The sequence below is a fragment of the Pinus tabuliformis genome, chromosome 3_2 (genome assembly GCF_031772625.1).
Source record: "Pinus tabuliformis cultivar Carrire ecotype Pingquan chromosome 3_2, CPIR1, whole genome shotgun sequence".
Classification (NCBI taxonomy): Eukaryota; Viridiplantae; Streptophyta; class Pinopsida; order Pinales; family Pinaceae; genus Pinus; species Pinus tabuliformis.
Window position 1 is genome coordinate 800036314 of NC_142302.1, and position 21038 is coordinate 800057351.

Here is a 21038-nt window from a genome sequence, read left to right on the forward strand (position 1 = left end):
CATCAATGGCCTTCGACTGAAAAATTTTGTGTGGTGTTCGACATCGGATCATGTATTCACACCATGTGAAATGTAGTGTAATACATTGAGGATCATTATCATTATCGGTGATCCATCTCACGTCTGTTAATAGCTCACATCATTGACTGGTAATCAGGCGATGTCTTTCCATGTTCGACCTCAGAACATCTCTTCACATGGTTTGACTTGTACATCGAGTGAAGATTGAACGAGTTTGAAGACCTCGAATCTATTTTCATCCATGTAGGCTACGATATATTCAGGGATAAAAAAGCATCAAATGTACATAGGCTCTACACTAATCGTCATCCTAATCATGGATTATGACTCTATACCTGTAGAATCACAAGTCTGCATCTGTAGACGACTATCTGATCTAGGTACATGAAATGAAAATTTATAAAGCTAAGCATGGGAATGCCTCCCTCATCTAGTTCATGAAAAATCATATTATCATGATGTATTGCATTGTAATTTATGCAGGTCACCTTCCAATTCGAAACTTCTGATCCTCATGATAAAGCATTTCACCTGACATGAACATTTACGACCTCATGCTTTAGGGGGCAACTATTATAGAAATATTTGGGCACATCAAACCCAAACTAATATGTCGATGATATTAGGGCTCATCAAACCCTAAAAGAGTTGTTTTATACCCTAAAGAAGCTTATTCATCTGAATGCCTCATTCCCCAAAAGTTCCATCTCAAAAATCATCTAGAAAGTGCCTAAACTAAACCATATCTGAAAGTCCTGTGTTAAGGTGAGATGCATCTCACCTGCTACACTGTCTAAGTTATATGCATCGTACTTTGACCCTTTAGTAAGTGCGATGGGTGAGGATGGACAAAAGTTCGGGACAGTTTGTTAGTTGGTTGCTCATGGAATCTTCTAGAAACTTCTCCTGTGCCACTTGCCTCTCTGAATTCGCCCAAGGATGACCAAGGGAAATAGGAAACCATCTCCAATTCCCCTCTCTTGTGGAACTAATTTCAAAAAATGGAATGACATTCATCATCCCAATTTATGACTCACCCTCTTGCAATCATCTATAGAAGGATCTCCCATCCAAGGGATCAGAAGGCTAAATTATTCTGAGTTGTAAGGAAGTGTTGCTAGTTTTAGTATTGAGGTGAGAGCATTGTGTCATTGTTGGTGTGTTCTTGTTGATTCATGAGGTGAAGAAGGCTTGAAGCTGGGAGGATGACGCTGGGTCAGACTTCTTATGGGTTGTAATTCTCCTTGATATCAATAAAGTTCTTCAAGATTTTTCCCAATTGATTGTGTTAAATGTAAATGCATTCATTTGTTTATCATATTTCTAATTCTATGATGTTTATGTTGTGATGGATCATTATGCTTTGACAGGTATTTGTTTCTGTAGCTATGCAAGTACTGTCCAAGCGTGTTAAGTACGGGGAGGATTTATGGGACCGGCCAAAGGAGAGGGAGATCAAGCAAGGATTCAAGAGAAAGTTACAGGTTGGTCCCTCATAGTCTCTTTTCTTATCTATCACTCATAGGAAAGATAGTGAATTTCTTTAACTGTTGTTTCTAGGTTAGCTACCAAACCTAGAGGGTTAGTGATTTGACAAGACACTAATTTTCCCAGAAACACCATGCACGGCTTAGAGGCATAAACCTCGACTCCCAAAACCATATATGAACCCCATGAGTTTAAGATCATGAGGCTATTGTCTTTGAATCCCATAGCTAAACCCCCTGATATTCCCTTCACATTAGAGGTCACAAAGGACCAACCCGACATCATTTTATTAGGAGAGGTTGACATAGTTTCTCTAATACCTAAGGTTTCTTGCATCATAAGGACATTTGAGCAAGTATTCTTGATAAGGTTTTTTCAGCGATAACTTCTTGTGGGTGCTAGCTAACCCTATGTGGGTGAAGGATAAGCAATCATTTTCCACCCACCTCATGGGCTTGTGTCGCTATAAGCGCCTCTTCCAGAGAGTATTGTTTCCCATCCACTATATCCAGTTTAGCTTTAATTTGGGCCTTGGAAATATTTTTTTTCATACCTATAGTCTTCTTGGTTCTAGGAGGCCCTTAGACTTCACCTAATCCCCTTATTGAGACAATGGAGAGATCCTTCTTGTCCCTTGGATGAATTCTATTGTGAGTGGCTAAAGGGGATGAAATGGGTGAATATGTCATCTGAGGATTAGTTGGGGTAGAAACAAGAATATTTTTTGTAGGGATGGAAGAAATGATACATTTCTTTCCATTTGAAACACTACAAAATAGAAACATTTCTGATATCATGGGCTTGGAGGGTCTAAACCTTGAATTCACATCAAGAAAAGAGTGCATAATAGAGGATAAAGAGGAGGGGAGGGGTAAACTGGAACCTGTGGGCCAAGGAAGAGGACCAATGGCTTCGTGAGCATCTTTTACTTCCAGTCATTGACCATTCCCTGAATCTTCTTGGTGCCTGAACAACTGAGCGAAAATATATGTGGGCATGAAAAAAACCATTAGTGGTTTGAGAGAACTCCCCCTCCTATGGTTTTGAAATTCAAGAAGGGGATTCTTCAAAAAATTTGGAACATTGATTCATGTGGGTGGTATTGGCATGAATATAAATAATAGACTTCCCCTTTGATTAAACTACATTGTGGTAAGGGTTTTCTCATACCGGTGATATAAATAGCCATAAGCACATTTCCATTGTGAGTTATCGATTTGGATGGTCCAAAAAACTTTTGTTTACGTATGGTGATTGCAATCAACTCAAATTCAACCCCACTAATGCATTAGACTATATCCTTACACTTATTTAGCATCCAGGATGTCCATGATGGACGAATTCTTAGGATACAACCAAGTGGCGGTCCACCTTAAGGACCAGAAACAAAAATTGCTTTCACCACCCTATGGGGGACTTTCATATATGCTCGCATGCTATTTGAGTTGATAAATGAAGGAGCCACAATCTAGAGAGATATGGAAATAGCTTTCGTGGGTGAGAAATATAAATTTGTGGTAGTTTACTTAGACGACATCATAGCCTTTTCTAAGATTGGTGAAGATCATATGCTCCATTTAAAGCTCGTTTTCGAGAAGTGCAGAAGGTATGGCCTCTTTCTAGATATAAAGAAGTCTTAGTTTTCCCTAAGTGAGGGGAAGATGCTTGGGCACATAGTAGCGTAGGAAGGAGTAAAGATTAATGTTGAATGAGTCAAAACCATCAACCTCATTCCCTTGCCCACAAACAAGAAAGAAGTCCAAGCCTTTTTGGGGAGGATAAATTTCTTAAGGCGATTCATGCCCAACTATGCTGAGATGTTAAAGGTATCACATATATGCTCAAGAAAGAGAACAAAGTTAAGTGGAGCTTCGACCATCATGATTCTTTCAATAGGATCAAAGAAGCTTTGGCTGAGGCCCCAGTGTGAGTCAGCCCTGATTACGAGTCAATCCTAATTATTCAATGCCCTTCTACATCTTTTATTTCACCTCTCCACATACCATTGGTGTTGTATTGTTATAGAAAAATAAATATGGTTATGAGGAGCCCATTTCCTTTTTTAGACAAGTCCTAAGGGATGCGGAGCTAAAGTGTGATATATTACAAAAATAGGCTTATGCACCGGTTCAGGCGCTGAAGTCATTTTATATGTATGTACTGCAATCCAAAATCACAACATTTTTCCCAATGATTATAGTCAAATACATTCTAGTGCAGGGTGACAGCGAAGGAAAACGACATAGATGGATAGCCAAAATATAGGAATATGAGCTAGAAACCAAGCCTACCAAGCTCATCAAAGGCGAGGGGTTGGCCAAGACTTTGTCCAAATCAAAATAACAAGCTCTAGCAATAAGCCTGATCACATAGGAGAATAGTCCAAAGGATGAACAAAGAAGAATAAAAATGGCTGAGCAGAAGATCTATTCCAAATATGAGGGATCGCCTAGGAATAAGAACATTTTACATTACCTCTTATTCCAAAGATGCTCGTTGGGACTAGATAGATCTAAATACTGAAGTTTGAGAGTGCAGGAACATAAGTATATTATATCTAATGGACTGCCATACTGGAAGGACCCAGTGGGGGTATTACTACTATGTTTGGTTGAGGGAGAAACTCATGAAGTGATTGAATATTTCCATGGGGGAGTTTATGGAGGACACTATAGTTGGAAGGAAACAACATAAAAAATCCTCAAGGTAGGTTTTTACTGGCCCACACTATTTGTAGATGTGTATTCTTAGGTTAGGTTGTGCCAAAAATTCCAACTATTTGCTGAAAGATAGAAGTTCTCTCCTCTCCCTGTCATTCCTGTGCATGTAGAGGAGCCTTTTAGACAGTGGGGATTTGACTTCATTAGAGAAATAAACCCCCCTTATAGCAGCCAACCCAAATGGATTTTAAAAACCACTGAGTATTTCACCAAGTGGGTAGAGGCTTTCCTAGCTAGGAATGCTACTGATTTGGTGGTGACAAAATTCATGGAGGAGAACACACTATCCCGTTTCGGGTGTCCTTTTAAAGTCATCACTGATAATGCACAGGTTTTCAAATATGCCAAGTTCACCAGCTTCTAGCAAAAATTCAACATCATTATTGGACACTCCACTACATACTACCCTTGAGGGAACGACTTGGTTGAGTCTTCTATTAAAACTGTGGTGAGAGTTCTAAAGAAGGCCATCTATGAAAATCAAAGGAACTAGGACTCCCAACTAAAGTTTTCTCCGTGGGCTAACCGTGTCACACCAAAAATATCCACTGGAAAATCACCCTTTGAGCTAGTATATGTCAAGGCTATTGTCTTCACTATCCGAATAGAAATTACAGTAGCTAAGTTTCTCCAAGAAGTCAAGGAAGAACCAAGTGCCTTGACCATAAGAATAAATCAGCTGGTGGAGCTTCACAAGAATAGAGAGCATGTGGGGACCAAACAATCAAACTATCAACAAAGGATGAAATCTCTATTTGATAAGAAGGCTAAAGACAGATCTCTTCAATAAAGAAATTTAGTGCTCAGATGGGATGTCAGGCGAGAGGACAAAGCCAAGCACGGGAAATTTGATCCACTATGGTTGGGCCCCTTAAAGATTGTAGAAGAGAGGGGAAAAAACACTTACATGCTTGAAAAAATGGATGGTGAACTATTGAAATTGCCTGTAAATGGTTAGTTCCTAAAATTGTATTTTCAAAATTAGAGATATTTGTCTCTTTCTCATTGTAAATATCCAGTGTTTGTTGAATTAGTTATTTGTGTTTTTCAATTTATCATCAAAAGGTCACTTTTCACAAAATTATATTTTGTTTAAGAATAACTCCATGCCCAATGGAAGGAAAGACTACTGGTCTGCAGGTTCTCATCACCTCGCCAGTAAGACACTGTCCCTAGTAGGAGCCAATGTCTCCACCCACTACTTTTTGAGTCACTAGATTCTTCAAGAGCCAAATAATAGTGATGTTTGATGACAAATTCTGAGCCACAGAAGCTATCAAAGCTTGAGGGTATCCTCTCCATTGTGTAGTTCTCATAATAAGCTTTCTAGTGGTATATAAAAGTCCAAAAAATGGTTCTCGGATCAAACGTTAGACCCTATTGAAAAATTCCTTTGAAAGACTCAGAAAAAAAGGAAAATGGCTAAGTATGGAGAAAAAACGCAATTGGGACCTGGGAGGCTCATTGCATATCACATATCGGCATTTAGACAAGTATGGAGTATTGATGGAGCATGAAACAGTGATCCACCGATCACCAATATCGCATATCATTAGTTGGCGGGTCAGGGCATAGCGTATCGACAATCAATTATGGCAGGATCCTAGGGCACATGCTTAAGGATTATTTGCAGTTCATAAGTTTTTGCCGAGGTTGATCTGTGATATAATGGTGTATCATTGGGGTATATATAAAACATTTTAATGAAGGAAATTCATGCAAAACCAAGGCAGATCACCCTCCTTCTCTCTCCTCCATGTGGCATTGACAATCAGTGGGTCAACGAGTTTTCAATTTAAAAATACCTGCAAACCAGCAATAGTGCAATAAAGTGGTGCATGGGGGGGGGGGGGGGGGGGGCGAGAAACCCAAATACAAAGTAAAGAAGAGAAAAATAGGAGAAGGTCAGCCCCCTTCTTTCTCCTCCACGTGGCAGTATGGTAGTACGACAATATCGACGTTTGGTGATCGGTAGATTGGAGGTGTTCTGAACTCCAAAGACTATGCGGGGGGCGATTTGTGATAAAGTGTTGTATTGCTGGGGAAGGTCGAAATTCATTAACAAAGGAATGGCTTGCAAAACAGGTCTGGGTAGGCCTTTTTCTCTCCCCTCCAGGGGGCCACATGGTGGCATTTTATTGATCTTCAGGGTTGACAGGGCATCTGATATCAATAGTGATGTGGTAGTACTGTTGATGACGTGGATGAGGACACGTGTCACCCAATTTCAGTGTTTTTGGGGGTGACATGGGACCATTTCTAGATGCCACGTGTCACCACTTATAGATTGACATGTGGCAATAATGATGTCACCTGCAAATCGATGATCGCAGCAGTTGAAGGGAAAAGATAAAGACGATGGAGACAATGACTGCGATATGTAGGAACCCCCTGGACGCGATAAAATATTATGTCGTGGTCTATAAGGATATTGCATCCAGACTATCAACCCACACTATGGAGAAAGAAAAAGATTAAGACATTGGCATAGTACGATTGTGATGTGTGAGACTCCTCTCTCAATATGATAAATTATTACAACAAGGTCTATAAAGATCTCGCATCCGGACTGTCAGCCCCTCCAAAGTAAAATAAAAAGAGTCCCCCCCCCCCACCTTTGTGATTGATATATTTTGGTGGGCCCAATCTCGCTTATCAGCAATAGCTATTGTCTAGGGTGGAATCTTAATGAAAAGTGTATTCAAAATCGATATGTGGGAGAAATCGATGACAAAGGAAAAGGCAACCAGACACAAGTCCAAAGGCCTTAGCGCCTTAGGGCTCAACCCCTGGTCCAAGCACTTGGTCATATGAGGAAAGTCACACGAAGGGATACGATAAGGGGGGCTAAAGGGGAAATTTAGAAAATGCATGTTTTCGCCTATTTCAGAGAAAAATAACCCATGCCTACTTGAATGTGTCATTTCCATTGAATGGATCTCACCTACCACATCAATGCACTGAAAGCGCAATAAAGATTTTTAATGGGAAGATGAGTCGGTAGCTAAGGACTTTAATGGAGCATGGTGAAGCAATAGAGAGGTACCCGAGACTCAAGAAGGTTAATGGCTCAGTATGGAGCCTCGTCCCTCTACACAACACAGGACTGCAAAAGCAAGCACTTATAGGTGACCCAACCCCCCATTTCACAAAACAAGGCACCCCCGTAGTAAAAGCAAAAGTGATGGGAGCCGACCGAGTAGCACAAGGGGCCATACTGAGAATAAATTACAGCCTGAGGCTGATGCGATCAAATGATGGGTAGAGGGAATTTCATTTACTATTTTGTTTGAGTATTTACTTAGTTTTGTCATGTGACATGCCTTCCTTCAAATGGGGCATTTATTTCTCTAATGACGTTTTGGGCCACAGAGCCATTCACGACTAAGATAGCTAGTTGACCTGAAAGATGAGTAGGCAGATATATATTTTTTATGTAATGTAGCTTCTTTCTCACCTCTCCAGATAAATAGGGGAAAGCAATATTTAGTTCAGGTTCAAAAATTCTAGAGAAAACATTGCATGTTATAATTTCAGACTATATTTCCTTTGCAATACACATCTTTTCAGAATATGAAGGAAACAATGGTGATTCCCTCTTCTAAGGATTACAGTATGTGTTCCCCTTTGTCTAACTCATTTTATGTTTTTGTTGACATGGTGAATTTTCACTATACCAACAAGGGGAAGTAACCCGATCACAAACCCCAATTAGATATGTTTTCATTTGGAGTGGCTAGTTCCAACGGGTTTTGAAGGACCCTGTGAACTGTAATAGGTGTTGAAAGATTGGTTCTCAGAGGAAGACTTCAATTAAATCAAAAAACAAAACAGCTAACCTATGTGTATCAAGACCTATCTACACTACTTCTAACTACTCTATTCTAGTCCTAATTATCCTAATCTATCCCACAGGAGCAAAACAAAAGGAGGTTAAACATCATATATAGATCCCATGTCCAAATGAATCAATTACTGGTCCACATAAGAACAAGGTTGTATTAAATCCTAATCACAATCCAATTACTTATACATGAATATACATTCATTTCCATGCAAATAACACTTGCAACTAATGTTTAACAAAGTTTGGAATCAACGACCTTTCATGAATTATCAATGCTATTGAATTACGTTCAAGTAACCAGGAATAACCATGAACTGCTAGTTATCAATATGCACAAAGAAAATAACATTTGTCTTTATACCAGCAACAACACATTGATTCTAAACATATGAGAGAAATAGGAAATAAATCTAAAACAACATGCTCCTTCTTGAACCAAACAGTCCTCTTTATTCACAATAAATCAAAGTTGTTTTCTCCAAACGAAAGGCCCTTCTCTCCTATATGGAAGTAATATTTATGCCTCAAGACATGAACCTTCGTCTTCCCCTATTCTTTTCAATATACCGATCTGAAAAAACAAATGTAGAGCCATCGGTGTCACTGCTTACACGTAGAATGTGTTCCCTGTCATTGGAGCGCTTTTTCTTATGGAATTTGGTACTGTTTTTTCATAATATGTTGATAAATAAACAATTTTGACCAAAAAAAAATTGCTTATGATGATTTACATGTATATCTGTTAGTTATATTCCAGTTTCAAGAAGCAGATCTTTGTCAACTTTCGGAATACACATGCAACACCTGGAAACTGACTGAGAATGCCAAAGGCCAACTCTTTCAATATAACACACTCGCATATATGAGTTCTCTGGATCTTCTTATGCATCCTTTACCCATTGCCTGCAGAGATTGATGAGCCCCAAAAATGGATAATTATATGGGCTCATTAAACCTCCTAATTCAACTTAATCCACCATTCTCATTAGTTTATTGCATGTTTTTCATTATATTTATGCTAATAGAGTGAATTGGGTTAGTCATTATGCCAACAAGTCTAATGGGTGCTTTGTGCAGATTTTTAGTCAATTTTGAGACAAAATCAAAGGTTTTAATGAGCACTTGGCTGCCAAATTCATGGAAGAACAAGGGAGAGGATTTGTAGGAAGGTGTCCCCTTCATTTATGGGCCCTTAGCTCGAATTCTCCACCATCAGCTCAGAGTTCAAGGGCCACCAAATCAATTATCACAAGGGCAGCCGAGCAAGTGCTAGTAAACGTGCTGTTAACTACAAGTTTTGGCAGTCGAGTTCCTAAAGTTTAGGAGGGCTGTTGGGGTCCTCAATTTGTATAAATAAGAGGGCTTAGGGCCTCATTTTAGTTAGTCACTTTGTAGGCAGAAGTTAGCTAGTTTTTAGTTCGATTTTTAGTCATTTTTTAGGCACTAGTTTAGCTCTGCATTTCAGCACATTTGTAAGCTTTTCCCTTGTGGAAAGTTTTTGATGTAGCTATTATTTCTTGCTCAATAAAGATGAACCCAACTTTGCACCAGTGCTAATCTCTCTTAGGAGGTTGTAGCTCTTGGGGTTGGGCCCATCTCAAGTGCCTAATACCTCCTTTATTTACCTTATGTGTTTTTGTTACATTCTTAGAATAAAATCTGCTATTTAGATTTAAATCTTGCTTTGTTATTTACATTGCTTTTGATGATTAAAAATGATTTTTATGTTCAGATTGAGTTTATAGGTTATTAACAAGGAAGAGCTTCAGAAAAAGGCCATCAAGCACCTCTGATTTCACCTCTCCCTCAATGGGATCAGGAGCTGGGATCAAGGTGACCTTGCTACCCAAAAAAACACTGACTTTGCTTTGCCATGCAGTCACTAGTGTTTGATTTTCATTTGTATAATTTGGTTACATGTTTAGATTTTTGCTTGCGTAGTTGCATAATTTAGTATACATGGTTTCATTGCAGTTCAAACTCCTGTTCATTCTCTTTACTGTTAGCTAGATCAAATTAGGTCAACGTAACTAGGTCTTTGATTTTACAAGTCTTCGTTGGTTCAGTTGGAAAACAACTTGCAGAGCACTTGTACCACTTCTCTACCTGCCCATACTCCATCAAACCCATCTGCTCCATCCCTCAACTCAGCTTCTTGCCTTACATTTTCTATTTTCTCACATAACCCTAGTTTTTGTGCATCATTGCTTCAGTCCTCCTTGAACAAATCCAATCATCTACATCTTTCCTCAACTCCATCCACCAAGTACTGGACCACCTCCAACCCTTATCCTACCTCCATACCCACTCCTTCATCTTTCTTCCTCCATCCATCCTCCAAAATCCCATTTCTGAACATCCTGTAGAAATTCCAGAACATCGTGTAAAACCCCTGCAGACTTCTTGTAGAAGCTCACGAATGAGGTTTCTTGATAGCCAAACTCTGTGAAAATCTCTAGAAGGATGTTAGGGACCCCTTATGCCCTCTTCTGACCTTCCCAACCTCCTACAAGCATTTCCTTTTGCCAATCCACCTCTGCACAGTAAAAAACAGTTAAAACTCATGCACAATAATTCTGCCAACTTACTCAAAAATACAAAAAGATGTTTCTTTTCAGATTTCACTTCAGAAGTAGCTTAGTCACATGCATTTTACCTTTGTAAGAGTCAATGGAATTCCTTTCTGTAGCTTTCATTATTTTTCTTGCACCAGTAGGGTTAGTTGGTAAAACTAGGGTTTGCTAGGGTTTGCATTTCCTTTCCACTTTCAGTTTCTTTCTGCAAGTAGATTAGCCTCCTTTGAGTTAGCTTTCATCCATCAGTTAAAAAGCTTCTTCTAAGAGCTCATATAAGTTGGCTTAAGCTCCTAGCGGACTTGTGCCAACTGATCTAGTGACAGCTGCGGCAAGAGCTAGTACTTGTGCATATAGCACCGTCGCTTCCAAGTTTGTTACAAACTACTGGGTTGATAAAATTAAAGAAGGGAGTCTCAGGAGTTGCAGCATTATTGCTGCAATATTGGGGCTCACCACTCTTTTTGGAACCGTTGCGGGGAAGCATCAGAGTATTGGTGATTGCTGCTCTTCTTCTATTTTCCACTACAGCCTTCTGCTAAGTAGTTTATTTCATTTCATTTCTGCAAAAGTAGAGTAGATATTTCCTGCTTTCATAGATTAGCATTTCAATTCCACAATTTCAATTCTGCAAGTGTAGATTAGCATTTCAATTCTGCAAGCGTAGACTAGCATTTCATTCATGCAATTTCATGTGAGAAAAATAGATTATTCCTTTCCTGCTTTCATTTCAGTTCCGCATTTTCATTTCAGCAAGATAGTTAGTTACAATTCAATCTATTTTAGTTTTTGCAGGTATAAGAAGGAAAATACAAAAATCAACCAAAAAGATTACCTTTCATGCCTAGTAGGAGTAGAGATAAGTCAGAAAAATGATTGCACAACACCCCCACTACTTCACACAGCCAACCTTCTCTATTATTTTATGGCTATGGTGAAAGAACCCTTAGGTGGATAGCAAGACATATTTGAAGAAACTCAAGGGAAGAAGAAGAAGAAAACATTCCTCTGGAGAAAATGGCTACAAATAGAAATGTTGGGAGCAGTACCTTATCCAAAAATGAATTTACAAATCAGATGGATGATTTCAAGAGCGATATGAGGCAGTTTCTTACCATGCAACTGGATACCTTACAGATCCAAAGGAAGCAAGAGGAAGCCAAGAGGGCTTTGGACATCTTTTGTCCTAGGTGCACTAGGAAGCATCCTAGGAACGAATGTCTAATGCACTCCCTAGAGGTGTTTTTCATCTATGAAGAATACCATCCTACGAATCAGTGCACTTCCTTGCCTGGAATAAAAGTTGCATATCAGAGGGCAAAAGGAGCCATTGAACCACTCTATTATCTGAACCAAAGGAGGCCACATGGACCCATACCTTACCAGCAGGGAATGCAAGGGACATCCCAGACCTATTACGACCCCTATCCAGCCACTTCCATGCCTTCTTAGGGTCCCCCTGCTCATCTTTCCTGGTCCACACCGCCTCCTTGGTCGGATCCATCTCCATATTATGCCCAACCAACTACTCATCCATTTCACCCCTATGCTCAGCCACAGCCTCAGTGGAATGCACCTCATCAGGGGTGGAGGCCCTAGTACAACTCTCATCCCGCTCCTTTGCCTCCACCACCTGCTCCACCAAGGCAGCCCCAAATGCTTGCCCAACCACAACCCCATCCACATCCATCTCAAATATATGCCCCCACTTAGCTACCCATACCACCATTTCCAAACCCGCACATTGGAATAGCTCGACCCAATTGCAAAGCTGAGGCACAACATGTCCAAATGACTCCTCCTGAGCTCAATGATCTTCACCATAGCTCAGGAATAGTGTTACAAAACAGAGATTATATTGACAACATTGAAGGACCAAAAGCAAAAGAAGATTCAAAAGAGGAGATCAAAGCACCATGGGCTGCACTTGATGAAGAGAAAACATCAGAAGCATAAATCAAGAAATCTCCCTTATGGTTACAATCAAACCATCCATGTAGTCAAGAGAAAAGTCAGCACAAAGAGGAAGATGTGAAGTTCATGATAGAAGAAGATATGGAGAATGATCTAGATCAGCAAAAGGACCAAGGATATCAAAGCTATATTGAGATATGGTTTCAGACGGTCACTAAGTTGCAGTGGTACTCTCTTCCTCAGCTATGTTTGATCCCTTCAAAGTCAGATCATTTGGTCTCTGAAATCTGTATAGCTATCAAAGCATGCATTTCAAGCCTCCACATAATATTGTCTCTAATCTCGATGTGCACATGGCTCCATTGGAAGTATTATTATACTTGAAAATAATTTTTTTTTCAAGTAGGGGAGGGTAGAAAAAAGAAAAAGAAGAAAAAAGAAAAAAGGAAAAAATGAAAAAATGGAAATAAGAGGAAAAATATAAGGTGAAAACCTCCTCGGAGGCGCCTTAGATTGGCTCATTAATTGAAAACCTCCATGAGGCGGTCAATCGGTTGAAAAAAAAAAAAAAAAAAAGAGAAAAGAAAAAGAGAATAAGGTCCCTGGGTGAAAACCTCCCTTGGAGGCACCCAAGGCAGGCAATTAGGGTGAAAACCTCCATGAGGCACCCTAGTTGTTTTAAAAAAAAAAAGAAAAAAAAAAAGTAGGACTAATCTCTGTGAAAAATTGCAGGTTGCAGTGAATACCAAGAAACCAACCTCCATCACCTTCAGCCATTTTTGCATTTTCTCCATATCCATGCATCTATTTCAAAACCCGTTTCATGGGGATATGCACATGGGTGATTGTAGCCTACCCAAGAAGTTTCAACCGATTCTGATGCACGGTTTCCAAGAAATTGATCTCTGTAATCTTCAGCCATTTTCTGTTTTTCTCGAAATTTTTGCATCCATTGTTCACAATTTTTCTATGGGAGGTGCATCATGATGATAGGAACATGCTCAGCAAGTTTCAGATCGATCCAATCTATCGTTTGGGAGCAATGGCGAAAACAAGTTTCTGTCCTGTGGAAAATCAACATCAGTAGCTTGAGGGTGCAGATATGAATGTGGAAGCCAGCTCCTGCAGTGTGTATCCAACCAGAGGATACCTGCACAAGAAAACAACAATGAATCAGTAGCCAAGCCATCATGCAACCACCGAAACAATTGCATGCAGCAGCAAAAAGCACCTCATAGCAACCATTCGACTTCCAGGTATGTGACTAAAACTTGTTCCTCTATTGCATGAATCTAATTGAAGAACTGCATGAATGAATGGAATGGTGGGATTAAGCCTCGAATCTAGCAAGGCTAACCCAACATTGCCTTCTCTAGCGCTCAACCAGAAGTCATGCAGTACATGTGGACAGTCGACTCACGTGAAAATTAAAACAACCGGGAGTGTTGGCCGTTTAAAACTCAGTGCAATTGATGACAGTGATTACAAGGGGAAAACATATAGTTCATGAACAACACTACCATCTGCATGTGGCCATGTACACCTGGCCACTTCACTCCCTCACCACAAATCACGCAGTAATTACAAAAATGCTTGGTTGACTCTCACCATCCTCTATTCAATTGCGGTCACAACTGGAGCACGCGTCCACCACGTCCAGATCAGTTAACCAATGGTACTCTGCAATATTCCTGCATGATTTCTCGATATTTCTTCCATTTTTTAAAAAAATTCCCACCTATCAGGCTCTACAGGAAGCGCAGTTTCATTCTACAGGAAGTCTTCTACAGGAAACGCAGAAAACAACCACGCAGAAATAAAACTTGGGATTTTCGGCGAATTTCAAGCTCCAAACGAGGTAAGATCGAGGAAACTTCATTGTGCATGATTTGTTGGTGCAAAATGGTGAATGAAACATGGAATTAAATTAAAAAAATGAGAGGAAAAGTTTGCTTGCACATTGAAAAAAGGCGAAAAGTCTGCTTGCATATTTTCTGAGTTATACACAGTTCTTTTTTCCCTCTGCATTCGAAGTCTGGCTTCTTCTTTCTCACCTTCTTCTGAAAAGAGAGATGCAACCATAGGAACTAAGCCTGTGTGAAAGAATGAATTTGCAAGACTGTCCACTTTCTAGAAAAAAAAACTATGTTATTTGTTCTCTGATCTGTCAAAAAAAAAACTGATTTCTTTTCAAAAACTAAGAAGCAAATTCTGGTTAGAAAAGTTTGAAGAGATAAAAATTGGAGTTTTTGTTGTGAAAAACATGAAAATTCCAGGAGCAATAACAAGTTTACAAGAGGGGCAATGAGCTATCTTTTTAGAAGAAAACACGGGTTTTTGCAAAATTTCTGGCTTCAAGAGAAGAAGAAAACAAACAGTTTTATTTGTTGCATGTTTATGCAAAAGAAGCGATGCAATTCTAGGAAAGAATCAGGCCTGAAGAATGTGAAAAAAACCAATGATGAGGGAGCACAAATCATTCAAGCAGAGGGCAAAAACAAAGGAAGAACAGAAAAGAAAAATACTACAATAGAGAAGGCAGAAGCTAAACAAGATGAGAAGAAAGCCAAAACAGAGCGTGAGGAAGCAAGCTAATAGAAGCAGAGAAGACAAAAGAAGAGGGAAAAAAGGAGGAAGAGCCACATCCAGCCAAGCAGACCAAAACAATTGAAACCATTTCTACAGGAAGCCAGAAAACAGTCAGCATAGGACTTTCTACAGGAAGTCTGGAAAAAGGGAAACAGATGGAAAAATCGTCAAAAGAACCAATCACGATTGTGGACACCCCAGCTACACAAAAGGAGAGGTCTCCCTCCAAGGCATCCATCACCTATGAATGGGGAAGCCCGAAGACATCCACTTGGGGAGAAAGAATGAAAATGTTGTACACAAAGGCCTCTCTATAGGATGCTGAGACAATTCTACAGGAAGCTGAGAATTCTATAGGAAAAGGAGGACCAGCAGTGGGAAGAAGTAGAGAGAAAATCATGGTCCCATGACCGAGAAGAGGACATCACTTCAGAAGGTTAGCATGACAAGGAGGCCACCAGGGCCATCAGAGATGAAGAGATAGATTAGTTGCTCAGAGGATGAGCAACACTTTCAGTAGGGGGTGATGATGAGCCCCAAAACTGGATAATTATATGGGCTCATTCAACCTCCTAATTCAACTTAATCCACCATTCTCATTAGTTTATTGCATGTTTTTTATTATATTTATGCTAATAGAGTGAATTGGGTTAGTCTTATGCCAACAAGTCTAATGGGTGCTTTGTGCAGATTTTTAGTCAATTTTGAGACAAGATCAAAGGTTTTAATGAGCACCTGATAACCAAATTCATGGAAGAACAAGGGAGAGGATTTGTAGGAAGGTTTTCCCTTCATTTATGGGCCCTTACCTCAAATTCTCCACCATCAGCTCGGAGTTCAAGGGCCACCAAATCAATTTTCACAAGGGCAACCGAGCAAGTGCTAGTAAAAGTGTTGTTAACTACAAGTTCTGGCAGCCGAGTTCCTAAAGTTTAGGAGGGATTTTGGGGTCTTCAATTTGTATAAATAAGAGGGATTAGGGCCTCATTTCAGTTAGTCACTTTGTAGGAAGAAGTTAGCTAGTTTGTAGTTCGATTTTTAGTCATTTTTTAGGCACTAGTTTAGCTCTGCATTTCAGCACATTTGTAAGCTTTTCCCTTGTGGACAGCTTTTGATGTAACTATTATTTCTTGCTCAATAAAGATGAATCCAGCTTTGCACCAGTGCTAATCTCTCTTAGGAGGTTGTAGCTCTTGGGGTTGGGCCCATCTCAAGTGCCCAATACCTCCTTTGTTTACCTTTATGTGTTTTTGCTGCATTCTTAGAATAAAATCTGCTATTTAGATTTAAATCTTGCTTTGTTATTTAGATTTCTTTCGATGATTAAAAAGGTTTTTTATGTTCAGATTGAGTTGATAGGTTATTAACAAGGAAGAGCTTTAGAAAAAGGACATCAAGAACCTCTGATTTCACCTCTCCCTCAGTGGGATCAGGAGCTGGGATTAAGGTGACCTTGCTACCCACAAAAACATTGACTTTGCTTTGCCATGCAATCACTAGTGTTTGATTTTCATTTGTAGAAGTTGGTTACATGTTCAGATTTTTGCTTGCTTAGTTGCATAAGTTATTGTACATGGTTTCATTGCAGTTCAAACTCCTGTTCATTATCTTTACTATCAGCTAGATCAGATTAGGTCAACGTAACTAGGTCTTTGATTTTACAAGTCTTCATTGGTTCAGTTGGAAAATAACTTACAGAGCACCTGTACCACTTCTCTACCAGCCCATACTCCATCAAACCCATCTGCTCCATCCCTCAACTTAGATTCTTGCCGTACGTTTGCCATTTTCTCACATAGCCCTAGTTTTTGTACATCATTGATTCAATCCTTGAACAAATCCACCCATCTACATCTTTCCTCAACTCCATCCACCAAGTACTGGACCACCGTCAACCCTTATCCTACCTCCATACCTACTCCTTCATCTTTCTTCCTCCATCCATCCTCCAAAATCCCATTTCTAAACATCCTGTACAAAAATTACGGACATCCTGTAGAAATTCCAGAACATCCTGGAGAACCCCTGCAGACTACCTGTAGAAGCTCATGAATGAGGTTTCTTGATAGCCAAACTCTGTAAAACTCTCTGGAAGGGTGTTAGGAACCCCTTAGGCCCTCTTCTAAACTTCCCAACCTCCTGCAAGCATTTCCTTTCACCAATCCACCTCTGCACAGTAAAAAACAGTTAAAACTCATGCACAATAATTCTGTCAACTTACTCAAAAATACAAAAAGATGTTTCTTTTCAGATTTCACTTCAGAAGTAGCTTAGTCACATGCATTTTACCTTTCTAAGAGCCAATGGCATTCCTTTCTGTAGCTTTCATCATTTTTCTTGCACCAGTAGGGTTAGTCGGTAAAACTAGGGTTTGCTAGGGTTTACATTTCCTTTCCGCTTTCAGTTTCTTTCTGCAAGTAGATTAGCCTCCTTTGAGTTAGCTTTCATCCATTAGTTAAAAAGCTTCTTCTGAGAGCTCATATAAGTTGGCTTAAGCTCCTAGAAGACTTGTGCCAGCTGATCTAGTGACAGCTGCGGCAAGAGCTAGTACTTGTGCATATAGCATTGTCGCTTCCAAGTTTGTTACGAACTATCGGGTTGATAAAATTAAAGAAGGGAGTCTCAGGAGTTGCAGCATTATTGCTGCAATACTGGGGCTCACCAAAGATAATAGACACCAGTCATTCTTATGAAAATATGACATAAATGCTTTAAAAACATAAGTCTTTCCTTCATTGAACGTTTATTACATTAGAAGGAATAAAAGTGAAGGAATAGGCCCTTTTTTTCTAATTCATGCATTGATTAAGTCTCACAAGCGTAAACTTGGTCTACATTTAAAATCATCATATAACACAGAACCAGATGGTATTTCAGAAGGGGTCTATGCAGTAACTAGTATTGCAAGGAAGGCCCCTGATTCCATTATTCAAAAGACACGTAGCAGCTAGGAGGAAAGAGGATACTGCTTTTCGGGTGGGTATTCCTTGAGCAACATGTTCACTCAAAATCTGTGTGGACCATTGGATCCACGAGGGGTAGATCAATGGTGGAGGATTGGGGAGGTGGACCTGAAATGCATATGAGCCACATTTAATAATCCCTTCAGATCCGCAGCATAAGCTTTCCCTTTGAAAAACCCCGACCACAGTGTTTTATCGAATACATAGGAATATACGTGAAAACCCGCAGCCCGGCCGTACAGTCGGATTTCAAAAGTTATATACCAGAGCCTATTATTATTGCCGGGTCCAGTTATCAACCCCTCACTAACTGCATAACCCCTGGGCTCCATCGATTGCAATAAGCGATTGGGGAAGACGAACCCGAAATATATATATATATATATATATATATATATATATATATATATATATATATATATATATATATATATATATATATCTATATATGTATGTATGTATGTATGTATGTATGTATGTATGTATGTATACTGCCCTTAATAGTCCTAGTGGGTCCGCAATGTATGTCTTCCCTTTGAAAAGCCCCGACGTCAATAATTTTTAAAAAAAATGAGAATATATGGGAAAACCCACGTCCGACCATTAGGCTAGACTTGATATATTATATGGCCAGATCTATAATCATCGGAAGGCTCGAGTGATAGGGTGTGCCTTATATATAGACCCCGTACCCCGCCGATAACGATATGCAATATGGATCCAGACCCGATATATATAAGAAATATGGTTAATAATACCATCGGGTTCAGAGCATAGTGGCGCTCATTTTATATAAGCCTCAGACCCGCCAATAGCGACGTGTGATATGGGGCTCCAGACCCGATATTTATATAATATGGCTAATAAAGTCATTGGGTCCGGAGTATAATGGTACGCATCATCTCTTAGTGTTGATTCCGATAGGCAAAAAGGGGTGATTTAGGCATTTTTTTGAGTATTTCTATTATAAAGAGTCATAATGGAGATGAAGGTGTGATGGAAGGTTTTTTTAGGGTTGAAAAGGTGCCAATGGAGGATATGAATGAAGGGCTAGAAAGTGTTATAAATGGATCATGCGGCAGATGTTTAAAGAGGGGAGCTTTATCATTAGGAATTGAAGATTTTGCTCAGTAATGAGTTAAAGTGTCTGGAATAAAATAGATCACTCAAAGAGGTGAAAGAATCAACTTGTAGGGGACCCATTCAAAATTTCTACCAAGGAAAGTTTTAATAGGGTGGTGGTTGTGGCCACAACAAATGGCGAACCGTTGGGCGAACCAGTTATATATGTTTCCAAATAAACCTTGGATCAATAGAACATCAAGGCATTAAGATAAAATTGAAATGAAAATTGTATAGATGGATAGGCATGGGTTCCACTTAAACATTAATTTCTTCAGGTGGGATAGAGACAAATAGCTTCTACCTACTGATAGGGTTTTCACAGGAATTCTCCAAGGGTAGTATTATGGGATTTATTGACTTTCCTTTACCTATTTCCTACTTTCAAAAGTCCTTTTGGTGCCATCACTGGTCTGTCAATACCTGTTTAGGTGTGTACCTCAACTCTTTATTGCTCATCAAACTTGATGTAGATATGTTTGTCTGCACTTTATATGAGAATTTCAGTGCTATATTTCCATATGATTGAATGGGGTGCAGTCATGGATCATGCCATATTTTTAAACCACTTAAGAAAGGTTGGGCTTGCTGTGTCAATCGGTACTCTGAGCCCAACAAAATTCCTTACTCTAACCAGCTTCCTAAACAACTTGTCCTTCCAGATTGGCACAAGGACTTGACATTTCATTTTCTTTTAAATAAGTCCTTCTAGTTTCAGGCACAAATACTAGAGCACAATTAGATTTTCCACATGGTATATGATAGTGATTTTAGCCCATGAAAGGAGATTTACTTTTAGATAACAGGTATTGGAAAATTTAGTGTGGTGGATGGCACCAATGGAGAATGACTACAAACCTTACAGGCAAGTATAGGTTAGGTCTGAGTGGGATTTGTTTAAAAATACAGTGTTCCTCCATGCCAGTCCAGCTATAGTTACACATTTTTTTTGTTTTATAAAGATGCCCCTACATGCTCCAGATATCCAAGTTATCAACAGATCTTACCCAGTTCCCAACAGATGCCAATGAGTGGCTTTGGTTTGAATTCCACAGCTGATTTTCAAGTTCTCATGGGCTGATTGAAAATTTGTTTGATTTGCAAGGTAACGATGGATTTAGAATCAGAAAACTCATCAGCAGGTTAATGAGGAAGGGAAAGGCCAAAGGTGGTGAATGAGGGAAAATCTGAGAAAGGTAAAAGCAAGAAGGGAGGACTAAAATCAGCTGGCTGAAAGGGGCTGAAATTCAAAACAAAAGGAAAATAAACTTTGCAGAAAAACAAGAACGGTAAAGACGGAAATGGAACTAAGCTAACAACAAAATGAAATGAAATCTAACCTATTCAGGAGGTAACCACCATGTGGTGGCTACTGGAAGTATCTCTTCAGATGCTGGCCATTAACAAGGAGTTTTTCAGTTTCTCCCTGTAATGTTTTCAACCTGTAAGTTCCTTGATCAATTTTTTCCACAACTTGGAATGGGCCCAACCATAAGTGTTGGAATTTCATTTGTTTACCTTTTGGCTCATTCAACTTGTCCCATTTTAGGACTAGCTCTCCCACCTGGTAATCTTTATCACCTGCCAGATGGTGATCAAACTATCTCTTCACAATCATTTGGTGATTTTTGAATTTGTTTTTGTATTTATCTCTCAATTCCTCCAACCTCATCAGTTGGTTGATCCTTTCTTGAAGCAAGGATGAAGGCGTTCCTCTTGAAGCTTGGGAGAGCTGTAAAGAAGGAAGGGTAACATTTTGAGGCAAGATGACTTCCTGTACATAGACGAGGAAGTACGGGAG